The sequence below is a fragment of the Typopeltis vanoorti genome, chromosome 6 (assembly GCF_054136105.1).
Source record: "Typopeltis vanoorti isolate ZY-2024b chromosome 6, IOZ_Tvanoo_1.0, whole genome shotgun sequence".
NCBI classification, from domain to species: Eukaryota; Metazoa; Arthropoda; class Arachnida; order Uropygi; family Thelyphonidae; genus Typopeltis; species Typopeltis vanoorti.
In genome coordinates this window covers 67909078-67922670 of record NC_143554.1, presented here as the reverse complement: position 1 = coordinate 67922670, position 13593 = coordinate 67909078, and positions in this window count along the sequence as shown.

The window sequence follows — 13593 nt, the reverse complement described above, 5'->3', positions numbered from 1 at the left end:
TCTTAGATCCATAATTTAAAACTGGTTTGAACACCATCTTGTATACTGCTAGTTTGATGTTTTGGCTAATTTCTCTTATTCCATATAAATTTATTTAGCTGGCTCCACACAAAGCCAGTTTTTGCTTATTCTGTTCTTTATTGTTTATTTCCAAACTCTGCCTAAATGCAGATGAAATTTTTCATGCCAAATTTGTTACAGCTGTTATGCAATTTAGTTAGAGAACCCTGGAAACTTGCAATGGATGTGCTTAGGAGTACAATTTAATCTTCAAAGTGCTAAGGTTGACATCTCCAATTCTACTATCAGGTTTAATGCCACTGTCTTTCATGATCTCCCTCCCCCCGAGTTGGTAAGCCAGTAAGAAAAAAAAAAACGTTTCAAATTTTGGCTTATCTTTATATATATATATATATATATAATTTTTATTATTTTTTTTTTGAAAACTAGCTTAAAAATCCATCAAATTCCTCATATGTACCTATAAAGAGTGTACAGGATACAATGATAGTATTACATGCAGAGATTACATTATTACTAACTTCCTGTTGAAAATTTTCTACCAAATTAGTCTGTTATCTATCAGAATTCAGGATTCTGATATTGTCAGCTGTTATATTTCAGTAATCTGAGGCACTTCTAACTGCATTAATCCACTTACATCTTGGTCTCTTTACTGCTATCAAAAAAAGGACACGAAAGGTTTTGCTATCTTTTCCTGTCCTATTCTGTTTAAGTGATCAAACCATGAGATTAGCTTTGATTACATATTCTCTCAAATGATAACCATGTCAAATTCCTTCCTGATATTTTTATTTTAATATAATTCTGCGAGTGATGCCATCAGCTCACCCTCCCTAATATTTCTCAGAATCTTATATGTGGTCTCTAGTCTTTGATCAATTGTTTTATTTCTAACCCACATTCAGATCTGTAAGATCTGAATGTGGGTTAGAAATAAAATAAGATAAAAATAAGAGAAATAAAATAAGAGAAAAGTCAGCTTTGACTGACTTTTCTCATATCCCATACAAATTTATTCAGTCGACTTCTAATAATACCAGCTTTGATCATTTCAAGGGAGGTCTGAATTATAACAAAAAAAATATAAATGAAAAAATATTTCCTTTGTCATCCTGTTCTAAAATAAAATCTTAATCCCTCTATGGAATCACAGATCAATAACTTGAATCAAAAATCAGTCTTACATGAAATTCTTCAGTCATAGTTTGGGAAACAAAGCCAGGGAACATTTCTGTTCTCCTGATGTCATCATGAGGCATCAGGATTTGGATACCTAATGTGAAAGGAATAATTTGTTGACATCATTCTAAAAGTGAGATGGTGTAAGTCACATTTTTCATAAAGAAAGAATTGGTTTTTTTCACTTGTTTTAACATCTTATTCAGGATGAACACATACGGCTCAATATGAGAATAAATTCCTAAACAAGCCTTAATAATGTATATAACAGAAGTAGGATATTGATTACAATGAAAATAGTTTCTCAAAACTTGGATATGCATACAGATATTCTTATTACTTTTGTTCTCTTTCAGTGGATACTATATGAAGGATAAGGCAATAGTGCAAGTCTGACTAATTATGTTTACCTGTTTGAAAGGTGGGAAGTGTGATTTCACCAATCTATCTAAAGAAAGAATGATGTGGAAGAATGCCACTTTGTACAGTACACAGTAAGACAGAGGTGGTAAACAACAGGTTTTGTCACTGCAGAGAAATTCTTCTTATTATTATTACATGACACCTCCAGGGAGTCCTAAGACATCGAGGACTCCCTGGAGGCTTATCGAGACTTATGTCACCTCATAAGTAGAGATTGTTAATTTTCATGAGACAATGGTCTCACCATTCTACACACTGAGAGAGAGAGAATTTAGAACATATTAGCTAAACTGCTCAAGAAATGTGACTTGCAGACTATCTCTAAGCACATTAGAAAAAACAACCTCCCCCCCCCCCCCCCCTTCTGGACTGTTCACCCCACATCGTTTGTTTATTTTAAATCTTGATATGTCCAGAGTACTTCATTCCTGCAACACTTTATCTAGAATAGACTGAGAGAACTACAGAAACATAACTTAATGCCATCTTCAAATTCTAAGATAAAGTATCCCTCAATATCCCAAATAACACCACATTCTTAAGTAATTACTACATTCTAATTGCCATATCATTACTACCTGCTTTGTGTATAACTAATGCTCTAATGATACCAATGTTTCATGAAAGAAATATTAGCCAAATTTGTTTTTTGTCTATAGACTGGAGATTTGAATTAGAAATAAAATAGCTGATAAAAGACTGTGGAGACCACAGATATGAAGGGAAAATCAGAGGAGTGAAACAATGGTATCAATGGTTTAATCATATTAAAAGCAAAGATATATCACATTATTAATATTAATGGATATGTAAACAGAGCTAATCTAAGATGGCAGGCACTTAAACATAAAAGGAGATGAAAGATTGGCAAAAATGGTAAGAAAAAGGCCCAAGGAAGATCAAGACCAATAGACCAAGTGATAACAGATCAGTTCTACCGAACTGATCTGTTATCTGTTCCTGTTACTGACTAGAATTTCATGAGTAGTCATAAAATTGTAATAGACTGTTGCACATCAACCTACTAGTTAAAGAATGGATGGATGGATCATGGGTTCTTCAATTATTAAGTCACAGGTTTAAATCCCACTGCAGTGAATGTCTTTAGGTGGGAAATAAATTATCAAGGTCACCTTGCTTACTGGAGGCTTGAAAATGTTCCATATTTAGTCCCTAGAGTAGGGTTTCTAGAATGTATAACTCTTAGCCTATCCAAATTAAAATGTATATGTTTACAACCTTTCAAGGTTTGTGATAAATATTATTAAAAAAAAATGTATAGTTTTTCCACTTATCTAGTCATACCTGATATAGTTTTTTTTCAAATCCAGATTTTTTTTGTCCATCCATTAAAGAGTGATAAGAAAACTGCTGGGATATTTAAAAAGAATATAATTAGCTTAATGAAAATATTTAAACAAATGAAAGAAATTTCTAGGTATTTATAAAGCAAGACTGAGTGTTAGAGAAAGAGAGAATCCCCCCCCCCCCAAAAAAAAAGACTGGATTTTTATCCTGTAAAACCAGACAGAGAACAAATGCATTTACAGATAATATTGCACATGTGCATAAGTCATAATATAATGACTGATATAAAATAAATTATAAGAAAAAGTGCTTTTCTGCACAATTCTGGTTGTTTCCTTTTCACGTGTTCATGCAATTTCATCAAGACTTCAAGGTGCTGCTGATTTACTGTCTGGCCTCTGAGAACCCACTCTGCCATTACAATACCTTTGATATTGAAGAAAACAATTAAAATGGCCTTGAACTTTGAATGATTCCTGCATTTTTTTTTTTGGTCTTGGAGATGTTGCTGCCTTCCACTGCATTGATTGTTGCTTGGTTTCCGGATCATACATAAATATCCAAGTTTCATCACAAGTAATTACTGAATTCAACAAATCTGGTTCATCCTTAATGCATTGCAAAAGGTCCAAACACAGTTCCTTGTGACATTCTTTTTGTTCATCTGACAACAGTTTTGGAACCATTTTTGTACAAACCTTTTTTTTTCATGTTCAATTCTTCTGTTAAAATGTGTCGAACACTTTCCCTGTCCAAATGAAATTTCTCAACTACAGCTCAAACACCCAACCTTCTGTCTTTTCGAATCACATCTTGCACTTTTTTATGGGTGATCATCTTCCACACTTTCTCTGCCTTCCAAAAATTGTTTGTGCCTTCAAAATCATGTGCATGAAACATGCACTCTTCACTGTAAGCCTCAGTCAATAATTGAAAAGTTTCTGTCACGGATTTCTTCAGTTTCACAAGAAACTTGATGGTAACTCACTGTTCATTCTTGTACTCCAACATTTTTCAACCGAGGGTAAGAAAACATCTATATTTGATTTGAACATGTGCCCACTCGTACTGAGTAAAGCAATGGAGTTTGGGCTTTGTCTCACGGTGACAGGTTAGAACATGCTCTATAACCATCTCTTTGTCTCCCTGACCCCCCCCCACACCACTCTCTGTTTTCAAGTTATAGGGTTAGTCTTTTTTTTGTGTGTGTGTGTGTCAGACCTCGTACAAAGCCCACCGACAGTAAACACAACACAAACTAAATTTAATTAACCAAGCTTAAATGGGTATGTGAAGCATGCAGTGCACAAACAAACATTTAGATTTTTTATCTTTTCTAATAGTTGTTTTTTTAAAAAAATACATTTGAAAAACACCTGAACATATTAGTAATGACAGGATACTAAAGGGGTTTTTAGCATATCATGCATTACAAACAATATGGCAAAAGTAAATTCTTTTATATTAACATAAGCATACCGATATTTAGCAACAGATTTCCTTATTACTTTTGAAAATCTATTTCAATGTTATGGTTAGCTAACAACTATAAAGCATCTAAAAGAATTTACAATAGTCCAAGAACCCCCCCCACCACCACCACCCAATGGTGACAGTATTTTATTATATGAGGAATATGAATCTTAGAGTTTCACTGATTCTATTTTATACTTCATCAGGGAAACTAAGTTTTGTATATATTATCCTTTTTTTTTTTTTTAAAGAGAAAACACAATTATTATCAGCAGTAAAGCGAACATTTAAAAAAAAATTCCTGGAACAATATTCAAAAGATTTTGTGTGCATAACCCATATCTGTACTGCTGCAGTTTCTAATGATGGTAGATCCAGGACTGTTATGGTATAATGTTATCCCCAAGCAAGCACTATTTTGTCACCCCCTAAATTCAAGAAAATATCTAAAACTAAAATTAAAAAAAAACAAAACAGTGTTTTTATGGTTTAGATACAATTTTGCTAGTTTTTCCTGCTCTCCAAACTTCCTGTTCTTAGGCACTGCCTTAACTGCTTAGTATTGATTTACCTGACAGCCTCGGCAGATCAAATACTACTGTTTAAAACCAGACATCATTTTTGTTGCAGTGAGTCTCAGCCATATCTTAGAATTTTTTCTAAAATATACTTTAAATGTAGAATCTTGGTGATTTTCCAGATAACAGTGTTTTCTGCATGTGATGCATTCTGAAGTTCTCTTTTCTCTTGTACTCAATGATTGTATTTCTTCAGACACATTTCACATGATCAATCAAGGTTGGCTTATGCAGCTTTCCTATATGCACAAAATTATTTTGTAAATTCCTTGTTTCATTTCAAGAGCTTACAGGAAATTTTTTTTTTAATGACTAGCTTGTCTTTCATCTTAAATGATACAACATAAAAGCAGCCTTGTAGTAAGCAGACTAGTAATTTTCTTAAAATCAATTCAAAACCACACCCTCTGGCAAAGAAACGAGGAGTTCCCAGTAGACTTGAGCAGCTGAGAAGGGAGAGAACTGTACAAAATTTTTTTGTAAACTCCATGGACCATTTCAAGAGCTTACAGCAGCATTACATATATATTATAAAATATGAATGTTTATAAAATATGCCATGTGAGATGTTATCTGGGAAATCACAAAAATTCAAAGATTTAGTTGATCTATATCTTAGCTCAATGGAACAAAAACATAATTCTGGGCAATATTTAGTTTGTCACTAGAAATTACAATCATACAAATACAGGCTATTCCACTGGTACAAGAAACATTAATGGTGTGTTACTTTCAAAAGGCAAATATGTTACATATTTACGTTTTGTTATCAAACTATGTTATATTATTGCACAGATTTGTATTACACTTATAGTAATGTGTTGTCGTCTACAGTGTAAAGAAAAAATACTTCATTCATGAACCAAGTCCAAAGAAGCCTATTACAAAATGAAATTCAAAAGTAAAATACAATCTTATTTTAAACTATTAAAATGTTTTATGTGCATAATACTACAAAGCTGTGATTCATATAAATATTTTCAGGTTCAATAAATAATCTGCTAGCCAAATCTGAAATTATATAAGAATGAATAAAAAAAATGTTATCACATAATTATAAAAAAATTGTTAATATTCATTTTCGGTTTTAAAGGATTCCTATATTGCCAACTTACAAAGATGAATACAAGATAAATGATTTCATTATACATTATCAATTACAGGAACTTTCAAAGACCAAGGGATTGCTAAAATATGTATTAAATAAAAATACTGATTGCAATTGATAACTATAATGTATGCAGCAAATTTAACCTATATAATATTACACTACTTTGCAGAAAGGTTCAACAAATCAACAATAGTTAGTGAAACATCACAAACAATAGTTTCACAAACTGTTTGTCAGGTGAATATAGCAACCTTTATATTTATTCCATAAACAATAGTTTGTAAAAGAAATGAAAACGTTTTTCAGGAGACAGATAACTTATGTTTTTATTCTGAAAAACAACTTCTGTTCTAATAATGTTATAACAGATATGTGGCAAGATTAATATAATCATTGCTTGTTCCAGATATTACTGATCATAATAGAGCATAAAATCTAAATGTACTCATATATATATAAATATATGTATTCAATTGATTGTTGATGTTGTTCATACTTGTTTCAGTTTTATTTTCAACAAGTACAATTTTTACTACTGCTCTTAACAAAAAAAAAAAAAAAACATACTTCGACACAAGTAATAATACAGCACATGATCTTTGTATCTGAAATGAAGTACAAATAAATAAAAAGCAGATCTTTTCATCAACAGTACTCAGAAGTTATGGTAACTGCTATTTCTTACTCTTATAAAATTTCTTAAAATATAGCTTTAATAGAAATAAATCCTTTTATATTTTAATTTGAAGTCCTGTAAATGAGGGACATTAATTTTTTATTGTACCATATTCTAGTTGATATTAATATAAATGGGCTACAGAAGAAAAAAAAAAAAATCCCAGAGCACATAGTATATCCTGTGGTAATTTCAATGACACATCTGTTATCTATCAAAAGAAAAAAATATTTTATAAACAGTCATAATTCAAACACTGGTTCCAGTATTGATTTTTAATTATTCAGAGAATAATCTTTGATATTTAATAATTTTAGATTTTGATATTTTTAAAATTTAGTTTATCTGTTAACTTCCCATATATATGAAAATGATATCAGATTAAATAAGAAATATCAGAATAAATTTGGATTCGGTTTATTTTATATATATATATATATATTAAATCATTGATATCTAATAAGTTCTGAATGATTACCACTTATTGACAAGATTATGTCAGAGAGATACTGGAATAAACAATCTGATGTTACAGGACTTCAAACATTTGATTCATTAAGAAATCTGATCGAATTAAATGATTAAGGGATGAATCAAGGAATATTTTTTTGGCGGGGATATAAATTAATATATCCTAATATTTAAAATATAACAATTTATGTGCATCATTTAGACAGACAGTTTTTTATAATAATGAGCAAGGAACTAGGAAAATTAAATGGTAAATCAACACAGTTATCAAAAAATTATTTTAAACAGCCTGTAATTTCATTTAAAAGTTTTAAAGCTTAAAATGAGTACAACCTGCATAATGAAAAACTTTTTAATGCACTTACTATATTTGTTTTGAAATTTAACAATTTAGATTCTACATTAATGATATAAAAAGAGAAATAATCTCTTCAAATAACACACCTTTATAATCATAAAATGTACTTTTCAAACCAAATCTGCTATAAAAGCAGCATATTTAAAACAAATGCTTTAAATTTAAACCATATTTAAAAAAAAACTAATACATCATTTAACAAATTTATACAAAATCAATGCACCATTAAATATTCAATTATTGTATTTGTTTTAGTAAGGTTTCTTAATTAAATAAAAGTGGCATATAAAGATTTGTAACAATTTATATATTCAAAACCTGTAATGAATAAAATATGTGAACTAGCAACTGACAGGGAAAAGTGCTGGAACCACTGTGCTAAGAAAGTAATTATTACACATTATAAAACACAATAACAATACTTTCTTATCCTAAAAAGTGTTGGAGGGAAGAATTAACAGTGCAACACATAAAGAGCTAGGATGGATAGTGAGAATAAATTAATGCTGTCCTGATTCTCAGACATATAACTCACATACAAATCTATCAAAATCTAATAAAATGCCCTTAAACAAAGTAGCGCAACCATAGCACCACATTATTAACAATGACATATGGCAACAGCTTTAAAGACAAACATGGTACTGTACGTATGATTTTAATGCATATGATCAACACAAACACACATGCACACACATATACACAAAAAGCAAAAAAAAAAGGTGTGTAGCAAAAATCAATAAAACCCGCTTATAACTAAACTGGTTGCTTCCTTTCAGCTTAAAAATTTCACAATAAGGTGGGAAGGATAACCATATATAACAAACAACATACTAACTAAATCAGACAGATCTTTTAACTCAAAAAATATTTATGTGAGTAATCAGTAAAAGAAAAAGGAATTGATTCTGATTACAATGGATTATAAAATAAATTATTAACAATTAATGATTTATACAGATACTTAAAGAGAGGATTAAAATAATACTGCATTAGAATAATCACCTGAAAGAGAAATTTGTATTATGCCATTTCAAAATAACAATATTAAATATTTTCTGCAGGAGGTATGTAAAGGGTTATTTTAATAAATATATATTTCACTTACAATCTTAGATTTCTGCACAAAGTCAGTACGACTGGAAATATGTATGCCAATATGAAAACTGTTATACAGTTCAGTCAGCTGAAATGCAAAGTGCCAGCAATTAGGATTCCTTTTGCTTTTACTTTCATGACTGGAAAATATCAGTTTGCATTATTTACACAATGATAATCATGGGCAGTTTAGTATCATGCCATTACTAGATTAAAAAAAAATGCAATGGTCTCACTTCAATAGATACAGTCAGCCCTACAGACAACAAACAAACAAAAAAGTTAACCCCTTCAGTGTCAAAAATGTGAATTTTTTTAGAAATGACTTATTTAAAACATTTGGCAAATATAAAATATGAAAAAAATTGCTCTTACCGATGAACTCTGCATTAATCATGGGCATACATTTTTTTGTCAAGGGACCAAAACTTTAAACTTAATTCATATATAATAACGTAATGTCAATTCTTTTGTTTTAGACATATCAAACATTTCAAAACAGATATTTCTTGTGTTTTATTTAATTAATGGAAGAAACAGATTCCTAAGGATAACCTGTTAATTATTATGCCAATTTTTTGCCTTTGGTTATTCAGGTATCTTCTTAAGTACAAAGATAAGAAAACCCATGTATACCCAACAAAAGGAAGGCAAGCACAAATGCTGTAATCCTACAAACCTAAATTGGCACAGTAAGAAGATCTTCAGCGCTAGACTGATCTCATAATAATGGTTAATAGAAGGAAAATGTTGTAGAGCTGAGGCAGATTATAAAAATACATATGCATAATATGTATTTTTTATGTATATTATTATATACTTAATTTATATATATATATTATATACTTTATTATAAGCATGAAAAAACCTATAAACAGACTGAAGATAAACACAACTATGAGCTACTTCTCCCTGCCAACCTTTCATGCCCCCTCCCCCAAACACAGCTATGCTAAACTGACAATATTTTCTCCTTAGATATTACAAATATTTTTGGTACAACTTAACAGCCAACAACCTAAGATGTTTCATCATTGAAAAAGAAAACAGCAATTACCTCCTTTCCTTGATACTCCAGTTGCTCATCTACTCAATGGATCCTTTATCCTTCATTGTCTACAGAAAGCCTATTCACAGTGGTAGATATAGATATCTTTCACAGCACAAACAGTAAGGTATACTAGATAGAGTTCTAAAGCCAGAACTCTTTGGACTATATTAGGCTTACCACTGAAGCAGATTCCAAAAACAGTCTCTCAGATTTAAATTTGTATTACTGAAACCACTGATCTGAATCAGTAGCATGGTTCTGTAGTTGCCTGCTGTAGAGCAGATATTGAACATATTTTCTGTATTCATCTAGATAGAAGCAATTGGTTAAAAACAATTAAAGCATCTACATTTGTGACATTTTTTTTAGCCAATAGCTTCTCATCAATAAAATTTCACCCCTTCCCCAACAACGTAACTCTTTCCAAACCTCATATCACAAAAACTTCTTCACCATCCCTAATATTTGGGGCATCTCAGCAAAAATTTCATGTGTTCTTAGAAAACATAACATTCAGACTTCTTTTAAGCTTTGCTACAAATAAGCCACTCTTATTTGTTCAACAAAAGATATTGGAAAATTTTGGTCAAACTAGAAGTACTGCCAATCCATCTGGATGAATACAAAAAATATGTTCAATATCTGCTCTACAGCAGACCCATGCTGCTGATTCAGATCAATGGATTCAGTAATACAGATTTAAATCTGAGACTGTTTTTGGAATCTGCATCAACTCTAAAACATTCTTCCCACCTAAATAAACAAGGCAGCCACACTGGAAAACTATTATTATGAAACCATCAGCCAACCCAACACTAAAGATCTCTTTACTGCTAGGATGTAGGAGTACAACATTTTTTACTCAATTTGTTTGTGTTTGCCTTCCTTCTATACTTGCATATTCTTATCCTTGTGTCTATGAAGATGCCTTGGTGACCAAGGGAAAAGCTTAATAATAAAATAAAAGTTAGTTAATTATTAAACCAAGATTTTCCCTTGGTCACCCAAGGCATCTATTAAACAAACCCGAGTGGCATTTTTAAATTTCCTTAACTATAAATTAGGAGAGATGCTAGCAATATATACAAGTACAAACTTAAGTGTATTTTAATTATTTAATCCACTGAGCATTATTTTTCCCCTATGTGCAACATCCTGCACTGAATTTTTTCTTGATGATTAATTTTATTTTTATATCTTAATCTGATTTGGATACATGGGACAGAGTGGAGATTCATGTTCAGCAAAAAACATAAGATTTTATACTTGGCCAGAGGAGATGGAATGCAGTAAACTATAACGGTAGAAATGCTCCATGGGATGGAGGATGCAAGAGTTCTGGAGATGCCGGTGGTCAGCGAGCCAAAGAATACATTGCAAAAGTTGTAAGTCTTTCAAAGAAATGCCATCATAATGAAATGGAGATTAAAAAGTCAGGTTAAGGAAGCAACGATATCATTCTATGAGACACTGATCAGACTACATTTTTAATACTGCACAAAGATCTTTTATGTAAATCCCACTCCCATGAAAGTTTGTCATGTGCAGTATATTTAGTACTATGAGTAAGCTTCATGAAATGTCTGAGATCAAAATCAAAGTGTCTCCTTAAGGTAAATCTGATGTGCATGTGGGAGTGAGTGACAAAAACAAATGGAAAGAGACATTACTAGCAAACATAATGAAGACAGATTTTTGGTAGTGGAGGAGTGAGGTAGCTTGCTGGAGGTTTTCCAAGTGAAAGCAGTTAATGGAAGTGGAAGAGCCAAAGCACCTTCTATGAGAAAATATTGTTCATGCAGATTACATAGTAAATAATCATTTTATATCTCAAGGCTGTCATGATTGTTTAGTATTATATTAATATTATAACAAGAATAAGGGTATGGTGCAAGTGCAAGATTATTTTGGTTTATTTGCACATATTTCTTTCTGGCTAGTTTGTTTTTCAGAAAGTGTCCTTTTAAGTGTTCATCATATACTAGAATGGATTCAAATCCTTTTTTTTTTTGCAAAAGGCCATTCTTTATCATATGCATCATTCTTTTTTTTCTGATTGTGCTACTGAGGTGCTTATTATATATATATATGTTATTATCTTGAAGGAAGTGGTGAAGGGAAAAAAATGACATATCTTTCATCTCCAGTATAATGTGTTATAACGTGAGGAATTTTATCTATACATGTAAATTGCTTTACATTACTATGCTGGGGTGTTCACATAGCTGACTATGTGGACAGCAGTGATACTTCCAGTTTGTGGACTTTAGGTAAGCTATAGATATGTGAATATGGAGGGAGGGAATGATAAAATTTCAACATTTTGATCATATTTTCTGGACCTCTGGATTAGCCTCTATAACTCCACTATTTTTAAAGGGAAAAACAAGTTTTAGTTTTTTTTTTTTAACTTTCACACACACACACACACACACACAGTGTAGTAATTTAAGTAATTCTGACAAATATTTTGTGATATATAGTATCTTTTAAGAGGAAAATGCACTTTCAGTTGTAATTTGTACAATAAGAACAACAGTACAGGTTTTATCATTTCTATCTGTGTGTTATTTTCTGCACTAGAAAAAATCTGACACCAACTTTAGGCAATGCAAAAATTGAAAACTGTTATTATTTGGATTCCATGGAGTCCCAGGACTTGATGCAGGAAGCTCATACAATGACAGGCAATATATGTCTATCATAGCCCTCCCCACACAAAAAACTCAGTCATTATCACCATGGGAAAAAACCTGATTTCCTTTCCCTATACTACGAGTTAAAATATTTAGTATATTTATCCTATAAGATTTCTTCACCAATTAATGTCTCTATCCACCCTATTCACCCACACCTATTTAAGAAATTATGTCACCAATAGTCTATAAATTTATTCCCAAAGTTAATATTTCATAGTAGCCCTGAAGTCATCTTATACTTAGTTACTTGCTTCAGCATTTTCTTCAACATTTTGCCTAACACATATGTGACTCTATTACATACAGCAATTCAAATGCAACTGGACATGATAAAAGCAAAACAAAATAAAAAATCCAGTTGAACTTATACTGAAAATAAATTTAATTGAGTAACTCTTATTCTCCTTTTTAAAAAAGGAAACAAGAAAAACTGAAAACTACAGAGGTGTAAGTTTATTAAACACAAGTTACAAAATATGCAAAAATATTGAAAAACAGAATCAAACTGATCCTTGCAACAGTTATAAAGGAAGAATAAAATGCAATAAAAAGAGGCTGGGATGGCCTAGGATGGGGATTTGGGTGTGTGGAGGGTTGTAGAATCAATGGTGATGAGAAGAATGGCCAGAGGAGGTGTAGAGGGATCCCAACCAAGAAGTGGTGTCAGTGGGACTTGTTATGGAAGTAAAAATGAGATATTATGATATGCCCCAAAATTGTCAGAATAAGTGTGATGTGGTTGGATGAGGACATCTTGAGGGGAATAGAGATGGAGGGGGATATGATGTTTTTCACCAAGGCAAACAGGCAGAAAGGAAGGAGTTCTGTTAATGGTAGTAGAGAGGCGATGACCATCCATTGTAAAGATGTGGTGATGGTTATGAGGTAATATCATGTGGGGCAGAGGTGGAAAGAAGGAAATATTTCTTTGGATGCTGCTAAGAATAATAATATGAAGGGTGGTTAGAAGGAAATGTATGGGCAAATTAGCCTAGCAAATAAAAAAAAAAAAGGGGGGGGTTCATCATTATGGTTATTTTAATTATGGTAGCACAAACTGGTGTAGAGATATCTTCTGGAGGAAGGAGAATGAATTTATTGAGTTCCTGAGAGACAGCTACCTTAGGCAGTACATAAAAGAGGT